We start from the raw sequence: 25,973 nt of genomic DNA on the forward strand, positions 1-25,973 counted from the left end.
ATGATGTCAGCCATGCCGGTGTCACGGATGGTGTTGCAGAAAACAAGAAGTAACAAATAAAGATCCGACTGACTTGATCCCGAACTAAGGAACAAATGGGTGAGCCCTATAAAAGCCCTAGAGCAGGCATGTCCAAACTGCGGCCCTTCAGATGCTGCTAAACTACAACTCCCAGCATGCCTGGATAGCTTACAGCTATTAGGGCATGCTGGGAGTTGTAGTTTAGCAACAGCTGGAGGGCCGCAGTTTGGACATGCCTGGCCTAGAGCTCTCCCTGACTGCTCAGCCCATGCAAAGCTCTCTATGATAGAAAGTTGCATGTCCACATACCTTGACTGAGTGACAACTGCAAACCCTATAATAGTGAGAGGACACGGCCACCGGCTCCCTGCACTTAATACGGAGGGGTCAGGGTCAGGGTCATCTAGAATCAAGCCAACCGGAAAACACAAATACAGAAAATAGACTTTTCTGAGGAACCAGCAGTAGCAACTTCAAGCAGTGAACACAATCCATGAAGTAGTATAAACCGCAAAGTGAGGCAGTATGGGAGGGGATATAAAGGGAGGCAATCACTGCTAATAGATGACAGCTGGGAGAGGGAGAAGAGATGTCAAAGCGAAACCAAAACAAAAGAACATCATGCAGGAGGTACTGAAAAACATCTGTCAGAACTTCTCAGAGATCTGGTGGTGACAGTACCCCTCTCTCTACGAGTGGACTCCAGACACTCAGAGCCCACCTTCTCAGGATGGGACCTATAGAATGCCCTGAAAAGACGAGTAGCCTTAATGACCACCATTGGGACCCACATCCTCTCCTCAGGACCATAACCCTCCCAATGAACGAGGTACTGAAGAGAACCGCGGATAATACGAGAGTCCACAATCCTAGAGACCTGAAATTCAAGATTACCATCAAACACAATCGGAGGCGGAGGCAAAGATGAGGGTAAAGTGGGTTGGACATAAGGTTTTAATAGGGACTTGTGAAAAACATTATGGATCTTCCAAGTCTGAGGAAGATCAAGACGGAAGGCAACGGGATTGATGACGGACAAGATTTTGTAAGGCCCAATAAACTTAGGACCCAACTTCCAGGAGGAAACCTTCAACTTGATATTCTTAGTAGACAACCACACCAGATCACCCACATTCAGGTCCGGACCAGGTACACGTCTCTTATCTGCCACAAGCTTATATCTCTCACTCATGCTCTTTAGATTATCCTGAATCTTTTGCCAAATAGATGACAAAGACGAGGAGAATCTCTCCTCATCAGATAAACCAGAAGACCCCTCTCCAGAGCATGTCCCAAACTGCGGATGAAACCCATATGCACCAAAAAATGGTGACTTATCAGAGGACTGACGATGGTTATTCAAAGCAAACTCAGCAAGGGACAAAAAGGAACACCAATCCTCCTCATTCTCCGCCACAAAACAGCAGTTATGTCTCCAGATTCTGATTGACACCCTCTGTCTAGCCATTCGACTGCGGGTGGAAAGCAGAAGAGAATGACAACCGAACCCCCAAGCGAGAACAGAAAGCTTTCCAGAATCTGGAAACAAACTGTGTGCCCCTATCAGAGACTATGTCTGAAGGAATGCCATGCAATTTGACAATGTGATCAACAAATGCTTGTGCCAGTGTTTTAGCATTGGGCAACCCAGGAAAAGGAATAAAATGCGCCATTTTGCTACCACCACCACCAGAATCACAGTCTTCCCCGAGAAACGAGGCAGGTCCGTAATGAAGTCCATGGAGAGATGTGTCGAAGGACGGGAAGGAATGGGTAACGGGAGGAGAGGACCTGATGGCCGTGAATGAGGGACTTTGGCACGAGCGCAGGTCTCACAGGCTGCCACAAAACCCTCAACCGACTTACGAAGAGCCAGCCACCAGAATCTCCGAGCAATGAGATCCACTGTGGCTCTACCCCCCGGGTGCCCAGCAAGGACAGTATTGTGGTGCTCCTTAAAAACCTTATGTCGTAAAGCGAGAGGCACAAACAACCTCCCAAGAGGACAAAGATCAGGAGCCTCTGCCTGGGCTGCCAGAACCCCTGCCTCCAATTCAGGATAAAGAGCAGAGACAACCACGCCTTCAGCCAAAATGGAACCCGGGTCCTCAAAGTTCCCCCCTCCCAGAAAACAACGTGACAGGGCATCTGCCTTCACATTCTTAACCAAAGGGTGGAACGTGACAACAAAATTAAACCTTGAAAAGAACAAAGACCATCTGGCTTGTCTCGGGTCCAGACACTTGGCTGACTCCAAGTAGGCCAGATTCTTATGGTCGGTAAACACAGTAATAGGGTGTCTGGCTCCCTCTAGCTAATGGCGCCATTCCTCAAAAGCTAACTTGATGGCCAACAACTCACTATCTCCCACATCGTAATTTCTCTCTGTGGAGGAGAGTTTCTTCGAGAAGAAGGCACACGGTCGCCATTTGGCAGGAGAGGGACCCTGAGACAAGACCACACCCACACCCACCTCAGAAGCATCCACCTCCACAATGAAGGGTAGAGAGACATAAGGTTGTACCAAGATGGGAGCGGAAGCAAAACTTTGATACTAGAAAAGGCCTTACGCGCATCTACCGACCAGGAGGAAAAATCTACCCCCTAGTCATATCAGTGAGTGGTTTAAAAACAGAGGAATAATTCAAAATGAACTTCCTGTAATAATTGACAAAGCCCCAAAAATGCATCAGCGCCTTCTGATTCTCAGGAAGCTCCCAATCAAGCACAGCGCAGACCTTCTCAGGGTCCATGCAAAAACCAGAAGCGGAGAGAAGAAAACCCAGAAATTGAATTCCTGGAACCGCAAACACACATTTTTCCCAGTTTAGCGTACAATTTATTCTCCCGCAGAATGAGCAAAACCTGACGTAGGTGGTCCCTATGAGTGTTGAAATCAGGAGAAAAAAATCAAAATGTCATCTAGATACACTAGTACAAATTTCCCCATTAAATGTTAAAGAATGCTGTTCACAAAATGTTGGAAGACGGCTGGAGCATTCATCAAACCAAAAGGCATAACCAAATTCTCAAAATGGCCCTCAGGGGAAGGCCTTCCCTTCTCTGACCCTGACCAGGTTGTATGCCCCTCTCAAATCCAACTTGGAAAAAACTTTAGCCCCAACAATCTGGTTAAAGAGGTCTGGGATCAGAGGAAGCGGATAAGGGTCACGAATTGTGATACTGTTCAGCTCCCTGAAATCCAGACATGGTTTTAAAGAGCCATCTTTTTTCTTAACAAAAAAAAAAAACAGCGGCAACAGGTGACTTCGAGGGTCGTATGTGTCCCTTTCTCAGGCTCTCAGAGATATAAGTACGCATAGCGACCCTTTCAGGTTGGGAGATATTGTATAAACGAGATTAAGGCAGCTTGGCGCCTGGGATGAGATTAATAGGGCAATCGTACTCCCGGTGAGGGGGCAGCTCCTGAACACCACTCTCAGAAAATACATCCGAAAATTCAGAGAGAAAAGATGGTACAGTCTTAGTAGAAACCTCTGAAAGAGACGTCGAGAGGCAATTCTCTCTGCAAAAGTCACTCCAACCATTTATTTGCCTTGCTTGCCAATCAATGGTGGGGTTATGTTTAGTGAGCCAGGGTAGCCCCAACACTAGAGGAGTAGGTAATCCGCTTAGGACGAAACATGACACATCCTCAATATGAGCATCACCCACAATCAAACGGATATTGTGAACTATGACCTTTAACGATTTTTGAGAAAGTGGAGCGGAATCAATGGCAAAAACAGGTATGTCCTTTCCCAAAGTGCATACCTGAAAACCATGTGTTATAGCAAATTGATTATCAATGAGATTGACAACTACTCCACTATCTACAAAAATCTCACAAACCATTTTCTTGCTCTCTAGCGCCACCCTGGCAGGTAGGACAAAACGGAAACTGCAAGCAAACGGAAAACCTTCAATTTCCGCATCAACCTTGCCAATAGTAACAGATGGAACATTTTTAGAGGACTTTTTTCTTTTTGTTTCTTTATTACCCTCAAAAAACTCCCTGAATCTCCTAGAGGGACAAACATTTGCCAAATGATTTATACCTCCACAACAGAAACAAACCCTCCTCTGAGAGCTGAGTCCTCTATTGTTAGAGGCAAGCAAACCCAGCTGCATGGGCTCCTGCTCAGAGAGGATTGCGAGAGACTGAGACCACCCCACTGTCCTTGGACTGAGTATGACAGGAAGGAGTGATCTCTCCTCTCTCTCTAAGATGCCTGTCAATATGAACAGCCCTAGACATGACAGACTCCAAGGAGGTAGGTCTCTCATGAAAGGCAAATGCATCTTTCAATCCCTCTGAAAGACCATGGCAAAATTGACTTCGGAGTGCAACATCATTCCAACCAGTATCAGCTGCCCATCTCCGAAGTTCTGGACTGTTTACCCTGGCACAAAAAACACAGTTTAGATTCAGCCAGAGCAATATGATCCGGATCATCATATATCTGACCCAGGGCTACAAAAAATTCATACACTGAATGGAGGGCCGTGCCCCCACCGTCAGCGAAAAGGCCCAGGACTGAGCGTTATCCCTGAGCAGCGAGATGATGATCCCCACCCTCCGCTCCTCATCACCAGAGGAATGGGGAAGTAAGCGAAAATGGAGTTTGCAAGCCTCTCTAAAATGAACAAAATTCTCACTACCCCCGGAGAACGTATCCAGAAGCAAGATTTTAGGCTCAGAACAAATTCCATGAACGCAAGCAGAAACGGTCACCTCAAACTGAGAGACAGTTTTACGGAGATCTGCTACCTCCAGTGAAAGACCCGGCATGTGGTCAATCAAGGCTGAAACCGGATTCATGCTTAAGACGGTTTAGGCGGTTTATAATGTCACGGATGGTGTTGCAGAAAACAAGAAGTAACAAATAAAGATCCGACTGACTTGATCCGAAACTAAGGAACAAATGGGTGAGCCCTATAAAAGCCCTAGAGCTCTCCCTGACTGCTCAGCCCATGCAAAGATCTCTATGATAGAAAGTTGCATATCCACGTACCTTGACTGAGTGACACCTGAAAACCCTATAATAGTGAGGGGATACGGCCACCAGCTCCCTGCACTTAATACGGAAGGAGTCAGGGTCATCTAGAATCAAGCCAACAGGAAAACACAAATACAGAAAACAGACTTTTCTGAGGAACCAGCAGTAGCAACTTCAAGCAGTGAACACAATCCAGGAAGTAGTATAAACCGCAAAGTGAGGCAGTATGGGAGGGGATATAAAGGGAGGCAATCACTGCTAATAGATGACAGCTGGGAGAGGGAGAAGAGATGTCAAAGCGAAACCAAAACAAAAGAACATCATGCAGGAGGTAATGAAGAACGTCTGTCAGAACTTCTCAGAGATCTGGTGGTGACAGCCGGAAGGCAAAATAGCGGCCCAGTCAGTCATGAAGTGGGGAGGGTGGGAACAGCATGAGGAGACCACAGGCCCAATGACAGAGTCTGGAGGTAGCAGCATGATGAGACCACAGAGTGGCACAATGACAGTGTGCAGTTGGTGGCAGCATCAGTAGGCCACAGAAGGCACAATAACAGAGTCTGGAGGTGGCAGCAGGCCAGCATCAGGAGGAGGTCATGGAGTGGCACAATGACAGAGTCTGGAGGTGGCAGCAGCAGTAGCAACATCAGAAGGTTACCGAGTAGCACAATGACAGAGTGTGGAGGTGGCAGAAGAATGAGGAGGCCACCGAGTGGCACAATGACAGAGTGTGGAGGTGGCTGCAGCAGCAGCATCAGGGGAAGGCCACTGAGTGGCACAATGACAGAGCCTGGAGGTGGCGGCAGCAGCAGCATCAGAAGGAGGCTACAGAGTGGCACAATGACAGAGTCTGGAGGTATTGGCAGCAGCAGTAGGCAGCATCAGGAGAAGGTCACCGAGTGGTACAATGACAGTCATTAAACCGCAGCGCTGATTGCTGAATAAATTAAGTTTTTCAGCCGAAATACTTCAATAAAGATTTTTCCACATATAACCACAGCGTTGAAAGATGAATACATTTAGTTTTTTGACCGAAAAACTACAATAAAGATTTTACCACATTTACCACAGTGCTGACCGCTGAATAAATTTTGTTTTTCAACAGAAATACTTCAATAAAGATTTTACTGCATATAACCACAGCGCTGACCACTGAATTAATTTTGTTTTTCAGCCGAAATACATCAATAAAGATTTTGCCACATATAACTGCAGTGCTGAATGCTGAAGAAAATTTGTTTTTCGACCGAAATATGTCAATAACGATTTTACCACATACTGTATAACTGCAGCGCTGAACGCTGAATAAAATTTGTTTTTCGACCGAAATACATCAATAAAGATTTTACCACATATAACTGCAGCGCTGAACGCTGAATAAAATTTGTCTTTTGACTGAAATACATCAATAAATGTTTTACCACATATACCGTATTTTTCGCCCTATAAGATGCACCTGCCCATAAAGACACACCAAGGTTTTTGAGGAGGAGAATAAGAAAAAAAATATTTTGAACCAAAAGGTGTGCTTTTGGTGCGTTTTGAACTAATGGTTGTCTGTGGATGACGCTATTATGGGGATCTGTGAATGACACTGTTATGGAGGGGATCTGTGGATGACACTGTTATGGGGGCATCTGTGGATGACACTGTTATGAGGGATCTGTGGATGACACTGTTATATGTGTCATCCACAGATCCCCCCCATAACAGTATCCCCCAATACACCAGGCCTCGCCGCTAACTTTAACCGCCTCCGGACCGCCTAACGCAGATGTGCGGTCCGGAGGCGGCAGCCCTGCGCAGAGTCACGCATATATGCGTCATCTCGCGAGGGCCGGGATTTCCTGTGAACGCGCGCTCACAGGAACGGAAGGTAAGCGAGTGGATCTTCAGCCTGCCAGCGGCGATCGCTCGCTGGCAGGCTGGAGATCAGATTTTTTTAACCCCTAACAGGTATATTAGACGCTGTTTTTGATAACACAGGTAGGTCAGTAAAGTCGCACCAAACACCACACTACACTACACCCTGATCACCTCCTGTCTTTGATCACCCCCCTGTAAGGCTCCATTCAGACGTCTGCATGTGTTTTGCGGATCCGATCCATGTATCCATGGATCCGTAAAAATCATACGGACGTCTGAATGGAGCCTTACAGGGGGGGTGATCAATGACAGGGGGGTGATCACCCTGATCACCCCCTGTCATTGATCACCCCCCTGTAAGGCTCCATTCAGACGTCCGCATGTGTTTTGCAGATCCGATCCATGTATCCATGGATCCGTAAAAATCATACGGACGTCTGAATGGAGCCTTACAGGGGGGCGATCACCCATATACACTCCCTGATCACCCCCTGTCATTGATAACCCCCCTGTAAGGCTCCATTCAGACGTCCGCATGTGTTTTGCGGATCCGATCCATGTATCCATGGATCCGTAAAAATCATACGGACGTCTGAATGGAGCCTTACAGGGGGGGTGATCAATGACAGGGGGGTGATCACCCTGATCACCCCCAGTCATTGATCACCCCCCTGTAAGTCTCCATTCAGACGTCCGCATGTGTTTTGCGGATCCGATCCATGGATCCATGGATCCGTAAAAATCATACGGACGTCTGAATGGAGCCTTACAGGGGGGTGATCAATGACAGGGGGGTGATCACCCATATACACTCCCTGATCACCCCGGTCATTGATCACCCCCCTGTAAGGCTCCATTCAGACGTCCGCATGTGTTTTGCGGATCCGATCCATGTATCCATGGATCCGTAAAAATCATACGGACGTCTGAATGGAGCCTTACAGGGGGGTGATCACCCATATACACTCCCTGATCACCCCCCTGTAAGGCTCCATTCAGACGTCCGCATGTGTTTTGCGGATCCGATCCATGTATCCATGGATCCGTGAAAATCATACGGACGTCTGAATGGAGCCTTACCAGGGGGGTGATCAATGACAGGGGGGTGATCAGGGAGTCTATATGGGTGATCACCCCCCTGTCATTGATCACCCCCCTGTAAGGCTCCATTCAGACATTTTTTTGGCCCAAGTTAGCAGAAATATATATTTTTTTTGTTTGTTTTTTCTTACAAAGTCTCATATTCCACTAACTTGTGTCAAAAAATAAAATCTCACATGAACTCACCATACCCCTCACGGAATCCAAATGCATTTTTAGACATTTATATTCCAGACTTCTTTTCACGCTTTAGGGCCCCTAAAAAGACAGGGCAGTATAAATACCCCACATGTGACCCCATTTTGTAAAGAAGACACCCCAAGGTATTCCGTGAGGGGCATATTGAGTCCATGAAAGATTGAAATTTTTGTCCTAAGTTAGCGGAAAGTGAGACTTTGTGAGAAAAAATTAAAAATAAAAATCAATTTCCGCTAACTTATGAAAAAAAAAAAAAAATTCTATGAACTCGCCATGCCCCTCATTGAATACCTTGGGGTGTCTTCTTTCCAAAGTGGGGTCACATGTGGGGTATTTATACTGCCCTGGCTTTTTAGGGGCCCAAAAGTGTGAGAAGAAGTCTGGGATCCAAATGTCTAAAAATGCCCTCCTAAAAGGAATTTGGGCACCTTTGCGCATCTAGGCTGCAAAAAAGTGTCACACATCTGGTATCACCGTACTCAGGAGAAGTTGGGCAATGTGTTTTGGGGTGTCATTTTACATATACCCATGCTGGGCGAGAAAAATATCTTGGTCAAATGCCAACTTTGTATAAAAAAAATGGGAAAAGTTATCTTTTGCCAAGATATTTCTCTCACCCAGCATGGTTATATGTAAAATGACACCCCAAAACACATTCCCCAACTTCTCCTGAGAACGGCGATACCAGATGTGTGACACTTTTTTTGCAGCCAAGGTGGGCAAAGGGGCACATATTCCAAAGAGCACCTTTCGGATTTCACAGGCCATTTTTTACAGATTTTGATTGCAAGGTACTTCTCACACATTTGGGCCCCTAAATTGCCAGGGCAGTATAACTACGCCACAAGTGACCCCATTTTGGAAAGAAGACACCCCAAGGTATTCCGTGAGGGGCATGGCGAGTTCCTAGAATTTTTTTATTTTTTTGTCACAAGTTAGCGGAAAATGATGATTTTTCTTTTTTCCTTACAAAGTCTCATATTCCACTAACTTGCGACAAAAAATAAAAAATTCTAGGTACTCGCCATGCCCCTCACGGAATACCTTGGGGTGTCTTCTTTCCAAAATGGGGTTACTTGTGGGGTAGTTATACTGCCCTGGCGATTTAGGGGACCAAATGTGTGAGAAGTAGTTTGCAATCAAAATGTGTAAAAAATGGCCTGCGAAATCCGAAAGGTGCACTTTGGAATATGTGCCCCTTTGCCCACCTTGGCTGCAAAAAAGTGTCACACATGTGGTATCGCTGTACTCGGGAGAAGTTGGGGAATGTGTTTTGGGGTGTCATTTTACATATACCCATGCTGGGTGAGAAAAATATCTTGGTCAAATGCCAACTTTGTATAAATAAATTGGAAAAGTTGTCTTTTGCCAAGATATTTCTCTCACCCAGCATGGGTATATGTAAACTGACACCCCAAAACACATTCCCCAACTTCTCCTGAGTACGGCGATACCAGATGTGTGACACTTTTTTGCTGCCAAGGTGGGCAAAGGGGCACATATTCCAAAGTGCACCTTTCGGATTTCGCAGGCCATTTTTTACACATTTTGATTGCAAACTACTTCTCACACATTTGGTCCCCTAAATCGCCAGGGCAGTATAACTACCCCACAAGTAACCCCATTTTGGAAAGAAGACACCCCAAGGTATTCCGTGAGGGGCATGGCGAGTACCTAGAATTTTTTATTTTTTGTCGCAAGTTAGTGGAATATGAGACTTTGTAAGAAAAAAAAAATTAAAATAAAAATCATCATTTTCCGCTAACTTGTGACAAAAAATAAAAAGTTCTATGAACTCACTATGCCCATCAGCGAATACCTTAGGGTGTCTACTTTCCGAAATGGGGTCATTTGTGGGGTTTTTCTACTGTCTGGGCATTGTAGAACCTCAGGAAACATGACAGGTGCTCAGAAAGTCAGAGCTGCTTCAAAAAGCGGAAATTCACATTTTTGTACCATAGTTTGTAAACGCTATAACTTTTACCCAAACCATTTTTTTTTGCCCAAACATTTTTTTTTTTATCAAAGACATGTAGAACAATAAATTTAGCGAAAAATGTATATATGGATGTCGTTTTTTTTGCAAAATTTTACAGCTGAAAGTGAAAAATGTCATTTTTTTGCAAAAATATCGTTACATTTCGGATAATAACAAAAAAAGGAAAGGAAAGGAAGTTGCCTAATAATTATGCACACCTGATATAGGGTGTTGATGTCATTAGACCACACCCCTTCTCATTACAGAGATGCACATCACCTAATATGCTTAATTGGTAGTAGGCTTTCGAGCCTATACAGCTTGGAGTAAGACAACATGCATAAAGAGGATGATGTGGTCAAAATACTCATTTGCCTAATAATTCTGCACTCCCTGTAAAGTTAAAGTTACTCGAGGTTAAGGGTTACTGTTTAGATATGTATACTGCTGTGAGTGGCAGGGCTCGGTGTAAGAGTACAGTGACTGCACCGGGCTCCGCCGTGAGTTGCTGGCCTCCAGCCCCTCCTCCCTCCCCGCTGATACATTGCTGCACTGTACACTGCATTAAGATGCTGTGAAATGATCCCTCCCTATCCTTTCCTTGCACTTGTAAATCGCTTTTCTGGCACTGTTCCTAGCGCCTTCCAACGTCTCGCTGCACTAAGATGCTGTAAAATGACTCCTCACTATCCTTTCCCTGCACAGGTTTTTTCTGTTGCTATCCCTAGTGTCTTCTCATTTCTGTCCCTGCACTCAGAACGCTGGAAAATGTCTGACTCTAAGATAGCCTCACAGGGCTGGCTCGCTGATGATTGGCTGCATACATGGCATTATGGGTCAGCCTGCCTTCCCAGCGTTCCTTGCCCCATGCCCTCACACGTGTAGCCGCCATTTTAGGAAAAATTGCGATTCATTACCATGAAGCGTGAGGAAATTCGCATTCGTTGCAAATCAAATTTTTCCTGAAATTCTGATCGAATTCCACTTTGTCTGATTCGATTCACTCATCTCTAATTGGTGCCAATGCATTATGACTGCTGGGTCTTCACCAGCCCCTCCCAGTAATCTATCAACCCGATCTGCAATATGTCGAACTCGAGTACGAGGAAGATAAGATGCTTGCTAATAGGGATTACACCAGGAAAAGAAAAACAAGGTAAATTATACAATGCAATGCAAATGATTAACAAATGAATAAATGCAGTTCCCTTCTAAAGTCTCTGAATCTTAAGTCACACACTTACGACAAAACACACTTTAAATAAAAAACACAGTTGCACACTCATAAACTCTCTGTTCTAGTTTACTTATAAAACTGCTATTTCCAGATGTAGTTCCAAAACAGTTAGCAGTTTTTCTTTCCTCTGCATTCAAAGGAAATAAAATGTAAAAAGTTATTAGCTTAAGAAAATGGCAATGCAAAAAAAAACATATTTTTTAAGGTTTTTATTTTTCAAAAAGTAGTGCAACATAAGAAAATTATATACATTTGGTATCATTTTTTATCACATAGTGAACACTGTAAAAAAAAAAAAACACAAACAACAATGATTTCCTATTTTCCATGCAGACTATGGTAAATTAAATGCTGCAATATGGCTATATGTACAGAAAAGTAAAAAAAAAAAAAAAAAAAAAAGGAAGGGGAAATTAAAAAGGTAAACATGAAAATGTATCTTTGGAATTTTGGCATGTCACACAATCTCACCTAACTTTCTTAGTCAGGCCATCAGAACATCACATATTACACTTATCAATGTAATTTTTTTCTGTTGGCAACTTTCTTAAGAAAACAATAGAGCTATCATACTGTTATCCCAATTCTACACCTACTATTATAATGAGGATTCTATTGCATATAACATTTGTCCTTCACATCAGCAGTAAACTGATAATGGATTTATCAGGTTTAATTATTTGTCTTGATTGATATAGAAGGACATAAAGGATATACTAGGCAACAAAAGAACAGTCAGTTTTTGAAGTTGATGGGACATGTCGTGTTGTAAGCAGGAAAAATGGAAAGCGTATGGTTCTGAGCAACTTTGACAAGGCTATATTGTGATGGATAAGTGAAACTGCAAAACAGCAGATCTTGTGGGATGTTCCCTGTATGAAGTGTTAAGTACTTAGCAAAAGCTATCCAACTCATATGGCAGTGCTCCATGCCCAATGACACTGGCAGTTGTCCATTCCCACCAGCATTCAGCTTGCCTTGCTCTGTGATCCTGACCACCAGAGTAGCAATGCTTTTTCCACGCAAGCTGAGGCCGTCATCCTGTTGGAAATGCTTCTTTCTGTCTGTGGATCATGCATGTTCTCTCTCTGGCTCTAATAGGGCCCGTGTGTACACCTTAAGCTTTCCCAGCCAATGGTTGGATGCCCTGGGGTACTCCAGGCATCTTCCTCTGTAGTTTAGAAGTTTTCTACAAAGGTGTACCAAATTGTTTGTTTGCCTGTTCTGTGTACCGACTTCTGCTTGACTTTTAGGCTCCTTTCACACCTGCGTTCAGGTGTCCGCTCGTGAGCTCCGTTTGAAGGGGCTCACAAGCGGCCCTGAACGCAGCCGTCTGGCCCTAATGCATTCTCAGTGGAGGCGGATCCACTGAGAATGCATCCGTCTGCCAGCGCTCAGTGAGCGGACAACTGAACGCTGCAAGCAGCGTTCGGGTGTCCGCCTGGCCGTGCGGAGGCGAGCGGATCCGTTCCGACTTATAATGGAAGTCAATGGGGACGGGGCCGCTTGAAGATGACACCATATGGCTCAATCTTCAAGTGGATCCGTCCCCCATTGACTTTCAATGTAAAGTCTGAACGGATCCGCTCAGGCTACTTTCACACTTAGAAAATTTTTCTAAGTTATAATGCAGACGGATCCGTTCTGAACGGAGCCACCGTCTGCATTAATATGAGCAGATCCGTTCAGAATGGATCTGATCGAATGCTAGTGTGAAAGTAGCCTTAGTATTGACCCTTCACTGTCTGACCTGACCCTTGCCTGATCTCTGTTCTGAAATTGAGCTGTCTGCTCTAACCTCAGACTGTCCCTGATTATGGTTCTGCCTGATCTATCAGTACTCCACACCAGTGTCTCCAGCTACAGTGGGTCAGCAGTCACTTGAACAGAGACTACTCCAAGAGGTAGCAGCCTGGTGGTTCCCCTACAGTGGAGTCCAGATTGTTGTGCAGGGGTTAAAGGACCAGGGCAGGCCCTTAAATAATGCTCGTATGAGTAGCCCCAAATCAAATCTGCTCAAGTAACATGGCAGATCCACACCTACTTGGTTATGCCAAATATGGACAATCAGTGAATTGGTATTGGTGCCATGGGCACATGGGAAGAAAAAGCTACTGTAGCACAAACAGCAGAAAAATGTAATGCTGGCTATGAGTTTTTATATTGCACAACATATTGCAGCTTGCTGCATAAAGGGCTGGGTAACCACAGAGTGGCCAAGGTGCTCATACTGACACCTCCACCCTGATTACAATGGGCATGTAAGCATCAGGACTGGACCTTAGAGCAAAGGAAGAAGGTGATATGGTCTGATGAATTAGTCTCCTACCTGAGGAACATATGACACCAGGAAAAAAGGCAAGCCAGCACAAGCAGTGTGACGCTCTGGACTCTGTTCTGATGGAAAATCTTGGGTCTTGTCATTTATGTGGATGCAATATTAACACAAACCATCTACCTAAATATTGTTGAAGACCAAAACCACATTTCAAAGCAGTAATTTTCCCTGATGTCAGTGTCTTTCATCACATAACACACTGAAAAAAATGTTGAGTTCAAGGTGTTGACTGGGTCTCCGAATAGTCCAGATCTTAATCCAATTGGGCATCTGTGGGAAGTGCTGGAATAACAACTCAAATTCATGGAGACCCAACCTTGCTACTTACAGAGTTTAAAGGAAATGCTGCAAATGTGTTGATGATAGATACTTGACAATTTCAGTGATCTTGTGGAGTCCATGTCTCAACACGCCAAAGCTAACATAAGAAGCCCATGCCTTGATGGGTCAGAGCGGCAAGAGTAGGACCTACAGAGTACTAAACTTTAAAAGTTGTAATGCAATGGCTAACCAGTTTATAGATGTTTACAAACCTCATAACCAAGTTACAGTATACAGGTAATAAGCTAAAAGGACTGTACTATTAGGGGCCAGCTGTTCTGTTCCACAAAATACGGAATGCACCTGGACATTATCTATTTGTTTTGTCTATTTGTTTTGCGGATCCGTTTTTTGCAGACCGCACATCACATACAGTCGTGTGCATGAGCCCTTAAAGACTTAAAGGGAAATGTGATTGACAGATGAATATAAAGTTGTTTTTACATGGTTTAAAATGCGGACAGGGGGTGTTCTTATGTGATTGGAATACACTTTAATAGACCTATGACTGCATAGGAATAACTAAATATGTTTATCGGGCCTGTCGGTGTCCCTTTAAAGGGGTATTCCCATCTTAATGATCACTGTTAAATCTGTTAATGATTTGACAGTGATCATTTTTCTAAATACATTTTATTAGCCAATTCCCACCCTTTTTGAGAAAATTTGTCTCCTCTTACCTGATGTTGTCTTTCGTCTCCCCTGGTTAAGGCCACCTCTCCTGTCGAATCCCGCCGGGCCGTGCTTGCGCAGAAGACAGAAGATTCTCTCCCGGACGGGCGGCACAATGTCCTGACTGTGCACGCCGCGCATGCGCCATGATGACTTCTTCCTGGTCAGTATAGTACAAAGCCGCGCACGCCAGCTCTGTATTATACAGGCCAGGAATAAGTCACCATGGCGCATGCGCAGCGTGCGTGCGCATTCAGGACATTGCGCGGCCTGGCCAGGAGAAAAACTTCTCGTCGCGCTGGACGAAGGTAAGTATTAAAACTGAAGATGGGAATACCCCTTTAATAGTTTTGTACTAATTAGGCCAACTGAGGGTAGGAAACATTTGGCCTAGTTTTGATCCAGAAATTGTATCAGTTTGTAGATAAATTGCATAGTAGAAGCAATATATTATATTCTTTTTACACGATTATTTATTTACCATGATTCCATTACAAAAAACACATGACTTGATTGAAAGCATTTGTATAATGTAGTTTATTCAATTCATGTACCCCATTGTGCCAGGGTTTATAAATGTTCCACATAGTTCAACATAAGGAATGATTACTTATACTATAGAAGAATAATAGCAACAATAATTATTATTTTTATGTTAATGTAATTAAGATCAATCATGTAAATAATATAGGATATTATAAGGCTGGGTCTACACAATAGGGGCATTTTGCTGCATTTTTCGAAAACAGGTGCAAAAGCTGCACCATGGCCATGATGCACCACCTTGTTACCACCACGGGTGAATCCAGCCTTATAGCAACCCAAATTATTAACATGATTAATGCAGCCACAACTTGTCAACCCAACTGAAAAGATAAAAAAAAAAAAAAATTGTAAATTTCTATAATGAGACTAATGACATCACCTCCATAAAGGATAGACTAAATTTAACAATGCCCCCTGATGGTCAATGCAAATGCAAAGGATTTGACTTGCTTAATGTAAATTGGAATAGATAAATTGCATTGTTTTATAGGTGCATGCTGCAGATGTTATATGACTCTTCACATTACCATAAATTGAAAAGGTTTCCTATACTCAACCTTCACAGAGATATATAGCTTGCTACATCAGGAAGAGATCATCTTTACACTCAGTAGAAAATGGTCATGTTTGAAGTCGTATTTTACAAAGACTAGCAAGTATCACAGACAGGAGTAACCTCTTTGGCATTGCAGTGTTTGCAACATGCTGCAGATCTGTACATAAAAAGCGAATAAGCACCAGCAAAGAAATATGGGAAAAACAAGGAGAGGTTTTAATGTGACTGTCTCCGTGATGACTTCACGAATCCTGCTAACAGACACATTTGCTTCCATTTCCTCAAGGTAGAAGCACATTTTGTTCTTGTGGCTGTAAATGACCTAGAATGCTCACATATTATGAAATTAAGGTAAGCAAAAGTGAAAAACATAGCCTACAGGATAGTGAAGGGAAAAAAAATTCATGCATGAATTAATAGGCTTCACTTTTATCATAAGCACAAATTCAGACTTGTCCATGTCAACCACCATACCTGATTGTTGGTCAAATCATGCAATATTTTGACATTTACTCTACAGTGATAGATGTTCATCCTCCGGAGAGCATCACTTAACATATTCTGCAAACAGAGTATGCAACATTCTATCGCACACCACAAAGGAAGGCACATTATTCATATTCGTCACAGATTGATTCCACAAGGCAATCTCTTAGATTGTCTACAACATTTTAAAATCCATAAATCAACTTTCCAGTTATTTTGGTAAAAATTATTTTCATTATAGACATACTTCAAATAAAAAATCCATAAGGGGAATGTGTCATATGAAAATGACCTATTGTCTAAATCCAGTTTTAAACAATTTTTTTAGAATTTTTAATTTTATTTATTATCTAAATATTATCTAAATAAATAAAAAATCCTAAATAATGCAGTTTCAATTGTATGAGAGTAGCCACATAGGCCATAGACACGGTGGACAGCAAGGGACCTCATTGACTTCTATGAAGATTTTTCTATGCGTTCTCTGTGACCATTTCAGAGGTCAAGAGGAAGTAGATAAGCTGTTATATAACCAATTGTGAATGGAGGATCCTGTGTTATTTATACAAAGGTGATCTCTGTTATGGTAATCCTGATGGTGATGATAATGTGATGGCTATTGAAAAGTTATCTGTACAGAACAGAAAGTTATAATGCATAGTTGGTATTAGTAGAGATGAGCGAATTTCACATTTTTTTGATTCGGTCGGTTCACCAAATTTTCCAAAAAGATTTGATTCGATCCGAATTTATTTGTGGCGAATCTCATTAAAGAACAGCTATTTTCTGGCTGCAGAGAGCCTGTATAGCGGTGTAGAAAACTGTGCCTTGCGGAAACACGCATAGGGAGTCAGTATGACACCCAAATGACAGGCATCACTCTTAGAATCACTGCACACTTTACTTATTTGGGCAGTTATGGGGCCAAAACTGACCAAATAACTCAAGTGTGAACTCAGCCTTACAGGTCAATATTAGCGCCAGGTATAAAGAACTGTGCAGAGGTCCTACTATAGCGTGAAATGGTGCACTCTTTTTACACCGTCGTCAGCTGATTCCACATAGATTTCTACAGAAACTGTTCTATTAAACGCTTATACAAGTAGAGCCCCCCGGACAGAGTGGAGAGTGTGTCAACAGTAAGTTTGTGTTGACGTCACTGATAATTTTGCCCTTCCTCTGATCTGTCAGAACAATATCTAAAAAATTGGATCATGTCTGTGGAGCATCCGCCTTCACTCGGTCAGCATTTGGTTAGTTATCCATCAGTATTGCTAAAGCCAGGAAAAAAAACAGGAGTGGATACAAAACAGAGATGACATGTGAATGGAATATTTGCATGTCTTCTGTGTTTTGTACCCACTCCTGCTTTTGGCTACCAAATCATAAGCCAATTCTGATGCAAAATAGGGACCATGTCATACAGGCCTTACAGCTGCTACATAGGCAGGATCCGTTGTGCGTTTCATTTTTCCTTCCTTCTGACAGATTAGAAGAAGGGTCAAATAAATGATGATGTCAATCAGGCCAAAATGGCAAAATAGTGGCCCAGTGACATAGTGGTGATGTGGAAGCAGCATGAGGAAACTACAGAGTGGTGATGTGGCAGCAGCATGAGGAGACCACAGAGTGGTGAGGTGACAGCAGCATGAGGAGACCACAGAGTGCACAGTGACAGAGAGGTGAGGTGGCAGCAGTATGAGCAGACCATAGAGTGGTGATGTGGCATCAGCATGAAGAGACCACAAAGTGGTGATGTGGCAGCAGCATGAGGAGACTACAGAGTGGTGAGGTGGTAGTAGCATGAGGAGCCCACAGAGTGTCCCAGTGACAGAGTGGGTAGGTGGTGGACAATACCAGTACACGCTGAAGATGGTGGCTGACAGTAGGAGCACCTGGCAGCAGGTATTGCATCAGGCAGGTGGCAGCATCAGAATACTAGCTAAAAAAGGTAGCCAGAAGAAAAAGGTCTCTTTTGACAAAGTTTAGGTGTGGCACCATGGATCATCTAGTCTGATGCATCAGGCACTGGTGTTTGAAAATCCTGGCTGATCCATGCCTGATTCATCTTCACAAAGATCAGTTTCTACACATTTTCGGTGGTAACTATGACCCCTGCCACACTAAACACCCGCTTTGATGCCACACTGCTGTTGGCCGGGCAGGGTGCACTCCATGTATACCGCAACTTGCTGGTTCGGGTTCTGCTCTATGTCTAGCTGCTGCTTCTGGTGAGTAATTTTTTCAGTTAGCGGGTGAAGAAAGCTGCTCATCAGTGATTCTAGACTTAAGTTGCTGCTGATGGAGCTGATACTGCTCCTCCACCCCCCACCCTCCAGCAGCCAGGGCAGTGGAACATGAGCGTAGAGGGCCCCCCCGGTCAGACCTGCGTGATGATGGGCAATGGCGCACATAGGCAGCAACCAACTGACTACATAGGATGTCTCGATAGTAGTTCAGTTTGTCCTCCCTCTCAGCAGGTGTAAAAAAGGCCCCCATTTTGGACCTGTAGCGAGAGTCTAACATGGTGGAGAGCCAGTAGTCATCGCTCTGCCAAATAGTGACAAGTCACTACGCAAGCAAGTGAGCATGCATCAGGCCATTTGTGCAAGTGACTCGGAGGGACTTCCTGCCTCCATCTCCACTGCATACTGCCACGGTGTGTCTGAGTCATCTGCCTTGTCTTCCTCATTACCCTGTAGCTCATCTGGCTGCCTCTGCTCCTCCTGCTCCTCCTCTCCTGTCATCTGTTTAGAAAAAATAGCCTTTTCTCTAAGTATTGCTTGTGCTCGAATGTCCTCCTCCTCCTCTAGTTCAGCCACCACAGGGCTCATGTGGCCGTGAGATGTAGTCGCGTCTCCTGTCCCCTGGAGCAGCATCTGTTCCAGGACATGAATCTATGGAATTACATTGTTCATCCCGTAGTTCTGGCGACTGACAAATAAAGTGGACTCCTCAAAGTCCTTAAAGGACTGAGCAAACAGCAGGTGTCACGCATGAGCTGCCACTGGCAAACATTGAAGTTACACAGGGAAGTACCTCTGTCTGCCTGTATCATCAAGAAATCATTTATGGCCTTTCTCTTTTCATATACTTAGTCCAACATATGAAGGGTGGAATTCCATTGGGTGGAAACTTCACATATCAGTCTATGGTGGGGGACGCCATTCTGCCACTGCAGCTCAAGGAGGGTGTACTTTAAGGTGTATGATTGGCTGAAGTGCATGCAAAGTTTCCTGGCCATTTTCAGGATGTCTTGCAGATGGGGTGAAGATTTCAGGAACTGCTTTACAACCAGATTGAACACGTGCACCATGCAGGCCACATATCTCTCCTGACGCAGCACCGAAACCATGTTTTGAGTTGTCGCGGAGAAAGCCAAGATTTAGATTTCTTGATGAAGGACACAAAGCAGTTCCTCCCCTGTGTGACTCAGTTTGCCCAGGCAAACTAGGTTCAGAACAGTGTGACATTGCCGTGCCCGGCACATGTAGTATGCTGGTGGGGCACTGGGAATTGTCCTTGCAGTGGAGGCTGAGGACACGGTGGAGGATGAGGAGGCAGAGGCGGAAATTGTCGTAGGACCAATGGCATGAGAAAGTGGAGGCGGAAGCCGCGTCACCTGGCCAAGTTGCTGGTGTGGCTGGGCAGGAACCACATTTACTCAGTGGGCCATAAAGGACATATATTGTCTTTGACCATAGTTACAGCTCCATAAGTCGGCGCTTCTGTGCATTTTGAGACACCGATAGGCTCAAGGACTCGCCCACTTTCTGTTCTACATATTTGTGCAGGGCTGGTACTGCCTTTTTGGCAAAGAAATTAACTCTTGGGACTCTCCACCTCGGCTCAGCACAAGCTATCAATTCTCTGAAAGGTGCAGAGTCCACTACTTGGAAAGGGAGGGACTGCAGCACCAGCAACTTGGCCAGGAACACGTTCAGCTTCTGCGCTGTTGGATAAGTGCACAAATACTGTTGTCTCTTGGCAATCGCTTCGGTGATCAATTGCTGAAGGAATGACTGACAAAGAATAGAAGGACAAGGAGCAGGAGCATAAGGATCAGCAGATGATTGGAAGGACAGAAAGCTTCCTTCGTATGAGGTGGAGGAGCCTTGACTGTATAAAACTGGGTGCGTGCCACGGGTGATGCAGCGGTTGATGCAGGCTGGACCACCACATCGGAACCACTGTTTTCCCATGCCACTTTATGGTGACGCTGCATGTATTGCACCAGAGCCGTGGTACCAACACCTTCTAAAAAACCTACAAAAAACCTCTCTGTCTAAACCAGACAGCATTCAAGTCCACCGAAAAAATAAAATCTAAATGTCATAACAAAAGCAAACGGTTGAACTATATATCAAAACTACAATAGCTTTATTAAATGATACATATATAAGGATCAGGAGAAGAAAAAGGCAAGTTGGAAAAGGATACAAAGAAAAGCGAGGGAAAAAACCTCACTGAATAACCATATCCACCATATGCCTGCAGTATGATATAATAATGCCAGACATAAAGCTATATTGAAATCCCTGTATAGATAATGGATGGTACAGAAATATACTAAACCTTTGCTGAACAGAGAGTATAATAGATCCCTACTGAGAAAAATGAATAAACTAGACTGTCAAATAGGGAGTCAAAGTTGAGGATTCTTGCAAAAAACAATGGTACCGTTGTAGTAGAGTTAACACTCATGCTTTCTGAGATTTCTAAGATGTGTTATCTAAACTAAGCAAACACCTTCAATTGCTTTTCAATGGCTTTTGTTTCAAGATAAAATGATGATTTAAGAAATTTGAGCTAAGAGTTTGAGTGCTAACCCTGCTACATCTGTAAGCTTGATGCAAGGAACAAAGAATACTGACCATACATAAAACAAGGGTATACCATATAGAGTATTTGGAAAAGAGAAAACCACCAACTTCAAAGTAAAGCCGAGGTAAGTATAGACACTATGGCATACTTAGGTATATTCACAATCAAGTTATGCAGTGAACATACCCTGGGACATGGTAATAGTAGAGGTTTGGAGCCCCACGCGCAGAACCTTGACGCACGTTTCATCCTGAAGGCTTCGTCAGGAGGTAAAGGAAGTTTAAAAATCTAGGGTATATATAGGAAGGAGAATATGGGAAATCAAATCACCTGTGTTCACACCAATGGGCGCGATACCACCATCATGACCGGCGACCCAGTGGAATGCATGAGATACGCAAACCTAAAGAAGCAACTCTATGATTCATAGAGTTGCCAGTACATAAACAAGCAAGCATAATAGTCATGAGCCACAAAGAATTATCATATAACAAATGATAGACCCGCTGCATAACCAAAATAAAGTGCACATAGTGTCTATTTTACAGGAATTATAATAATACAGGATACCAGAATTATGTGTCGTAGCTAATCGTGTCTATATTACACAATCATGATACATACAAAAAATGTATTTGCATCATTAGTAAAATACCTAATCGTGCCATACCAACCTGAGTAATAATTATAATGCATACATAACAATGTAATTGGATCCTAATTAATAAAACACATAATTGTGCCCTACCAACAAAGTACATGATTATATATACCAAATCGCATATACATGATTGTACATACCCAATCGTATATATATATATATACGCAATTAATCACCATAATAAGTGTATAGCTACAAGTGAAATCAATGTTCCCATTAAAAAATTCATATAATAATATATATAATAATAACATTTTTTAAATATATATTGTGGGAAGGCACAAGGTGATAGATAGATACGTGTCACCGAGGTGCCTAGCCTCAGTGAAATGAACCGGTAATGTTTCGTCAGTAAACCTAGGTTACTGACAGTTGCTAGAGGTAGTTAAGCTGCTAGCTGCAGCTGATCCGGGCCGGGTTTCATTGGAGTAGTCAAAGAGCAGGGTGGGATGACTACTCCCACGTATCCAGGCCAGGTGTTGGCTGGCCTATTTAAGCCAGGAATCCCAGGAGAGCTTGGGGTGTGGTTCCTAGGCTGGAAGTGTAACAGACTGGGAGTAAAGCTGTGTGGTGTGTTGCTGTGGATAAGCCTGCCGTGGCCTACTCTTTTTCCCCCTCTCCAGCGGGTGGTGGAACTCTGGAACTACAGAGGACTGTGTGTTGGACCATTTCATATGAACTGCGTTTCTTTGTGTTTACCCGCTGAAGTAAGCGAGCATTTGTTAAAGTTGTGTTGAACAAAATAAAAGACTATTGTTTAAATGACACCTGAAGTCACTGTTTGAGCTGATCCCCACAAGTGGTGTCGGATGCGGGCATAAACCCGCGGTCGAATTACATGTCCTGGGTCAAAGCTGCAACACAGAGCCAACCCACACCAGCTGCCATGGAGGAAGTGATTAAGCACCTGGTGCAGGCAAACTTGCAGCAACAGAAAGCACATATGGACGCCATGCAAGCCCAGCAAGAGACCAACAAGCTGGTCATCCAGCAGATGGCCGTTCTGACCGACGCCATTCGCACCCGGGAGAGTTCAACTCCTCCCACTCCGAATGATGGTCATCCTGTCAGGAGGACTGTGAGGGAAGCTTTACAAAAGATGACCCTGGAGGATGACGTTGAGGCTTTCCTTGCGGTGTTCGAGTGGGTGGCTGACCGGGAAAAGCTACCACCGGATCAGTGGGCTGAAGTCCTGGCCCCGTATTTAACTGGGGAGCCCCAAAAGGCCTATTATGATCTTGCCCTGCAGGACGCTAAAGAGTACCCCAAATTAAAAGCCGAGATCCTGGCACGGCTGGGTGTTACTTTGGCGGTGCGAGCCCAAAGGGTACAGTACTGGACCTATAGCCTGGACAAACCTCCGAGGTCCCAGCTATTTGACTTGCTACATCTGGTTCAAAAGTGGTTGCAGCCAGAGGTTTGCTCCCCTGCTGAAATGGTGGTACATGCACTCCCTTCCTCACCCCATTCAGTGCTGGGTTACACAGGGTGACCCCCAGACAGCAGATGACCTGGTGGGACTAGTGGAGAGATTCCATGCTATGGAGAAGTCCCTGGGCGGTCCAGGGAACCTGAAATCAACATATTGGGGGGCCCAGAAGGACTCAGATAGTCAGAGACTAGGGGCCAAGCCTACTCGAGAGGGTCATGTCAAGGTCAGGGGGATGCCCGAACCCATACCCAGAGGAATCTCTAGGGAAATCATTCGCTGGAGATATCGGGCCCCAGGTCACATGGTAGTGCAGTGTCCCCTCACCACGTAGCCCATGGACTGTTCTGTGGGCCAGCGCAGATCAGGGGACCCCGTTTATGCCAAAAGTGATGAGGAAACTGTGCAAAGTTTTAAGAGTCACTCAGCTGCGAACCTCCGTATACCATCCTCAGACGGATGGCCTTGTGGAGCGTTTTAATAAGACCCTAAAGGCCATGCTGAGGAAGGTGGTAGAGAAGGATGGGCGGGACTAGGATTGTCTGTTACCATACCTACTGTTGTCTATTAGAGAAGTGGCCTAGTCCTCCACAGGTTTTTCACCCTTTGAATTACTATATGGCAGACACCCCAGAGGTCTCTTGGATGTGGCAAAGGAAACGTGGGAAAGTGAGGTCACTCCCTACAAAAGTGTAGTAGAGCATGTAGCACAGATGCAAGAGAGGATGGCAAGGGTGATGCCCATTGTAAAGGAACATATGCTTCAGGCTCAGGAGGCACAGGCCCGGGTATATAATAGGTCCGCTTGTCTAAGACAGTTTAATCCGGGAGATAGGGTGTTAGTGTTAGTCCCTACTGTCGAAAGCAAATTCCTAGCCAAATGGCAGGGTCCCTACGAGATAGTGGAAAAAGTGGGAGAGGTCAACTATAGGGTACACCAGCCAGGGAAGAGAAAGCCCTACCAGATATACCATGTCAATCTGATCAAACTCTGGAAGGAGAGAGACCCACCTGAAGCTTCTTGCCTGGTGGCTCAACAGAGGTCCACCATCGAAGCTGTTAAAATTTCAGAGACCCTATCCCCCTCCCAAAAACAACAGTTTAGGGAACTGCTGCAGAAGAATACGGATCTCTTCACAGAAACCCCTGGCCGTACCAATGTGATAGTACATGAGATCCTCACAGATCCCCAAGTGAGGGTGAACTTAAAACCCTATAGGATCCCTGAAGCCCGCCAGGACGTGATTTCCAAAGAGGTTAGGAGGATGATGGAGCTAGGGGTGATTGAAAGGTCTAAAAGTGGCTGGTCCAGCCCCATAGTGTTAGTGCCAAAACCAAACGGGGAGTGGAGATTCTGCAATGACTACCGCAAGCTTAATGAAGTGTCCACAGTTGATACTTACCCTATGCCCAGGGTAGATGAGCTGGTCGAACGACTAGGCCCCGCAAGGTATATTAGCACCTTAGATCTCACTAAAGGATACTGGCAGATCCCACTGTCACAAGAGGCTAAGGAGAAGACTGCGTTCTCTACACCTGAGGGGTCTTTTCAGTATGTAAGAATACCATTTGGCTTGCAGGGGGCCCCTGCCACCTTCCAAAGGGCTATGGAGCAAGTACTACGGCCCAATAAGGAGTATGCCGCGGCGTACTTAGATGACCTTGTAATTTTTTGTCGCGATTGGGAAAGCCATCTCAGAAAAGTTCAGGCTGTCCTTGATGCTCTAAGGAAGGCAGGGTTTACGATAAACCCAGCCAAATGTGCCCTAGGCATGGAGGAAACCAGATACCTAGGCTACGTAGTGGGGAGAGGGGAGATTAAACCCCAGCTTAACAAGGTAGAAGCCATTCAGAAATGGCCCTGTCCACTAACTAAGAAGCAGATCAAGGCATTTCAGGATATTGTGGGCTACTATAGGCGGTTTGTCCCCAGGTTCGCAGAAATAGCGGTTCCCCTGACTGACCTGACAAAGGGCACAAAGTCTGCTATGGTGAGGTGGTCCCCAGAAGCGGAAAGGGCCTTTCAAGAGCTTAACCACCTCCGGACCGCCTAACGCAGATGTGCGGTCCGGAGGTGGCGGCCCTGCGCAGAGTCACGCATATATGCGTCATCTCGCGAGGGCCGGGACTTCCTGTGAACGCGCGCACACAGGCGCGCGCGCTCACAGGAACGGAAGGTAAGCGAGTGGATCTCCAGCCTGCCAGCGTCGATCGCTCGCTGGCAGGCTGGAGATCCGAATTTTTTAACCCCTAACAGGTATATTAGACGCTGTTTTCATAACAGCGTCTAATATACCTCCTACCTGGTCCTCTGGTGGTCCCTTTTGTTAGGATCGACCACCAGAGGACTCAGGTAGGTCAGTACAGTCGCACCAAACACCACACTACACTACACCCCCCCCCCCGTCACTTATTAACCCCTTATAAACCCCTGATCACCCATGATCACCCCATATAAACTCCCTGATCACCCCCCTGTCATTGATCACCGCCCTGTCATTGATCACCGCCCTGTCATTGATCACCCCCCTGTCAGGCTCCGTTCAGACATCTGTATGATTTTTACGGATCCACGGATACATGGATCGGATCCGCAAAACGCATACGGACGTCTAAATGGAGCCTTACAGGGGGGTGATCAATGACAGGCGGGTAATCACCCATATACACTCCCTGATCACCCCCTGTCATTGATCACCCCCCTGTCATTGATCACCCCCCTGTAAAGCTCCATTCAGA

Source organism: Bufo gargarizans, chromosome 5 (genome assembly GCF_014858855.1).
Source record: "Bufo gargarizans isolate SCDJY-AF-19 chromosome 5, ASM1485885v1, whole genome shotgun sequence".
Classification (NCBI taxonomy): domain Eukaryota; kingdom Metazoa; phylum Chordata; class Amphibia; order Anura; family Bufonidae; genus Bufo; species Bufo gargarizans.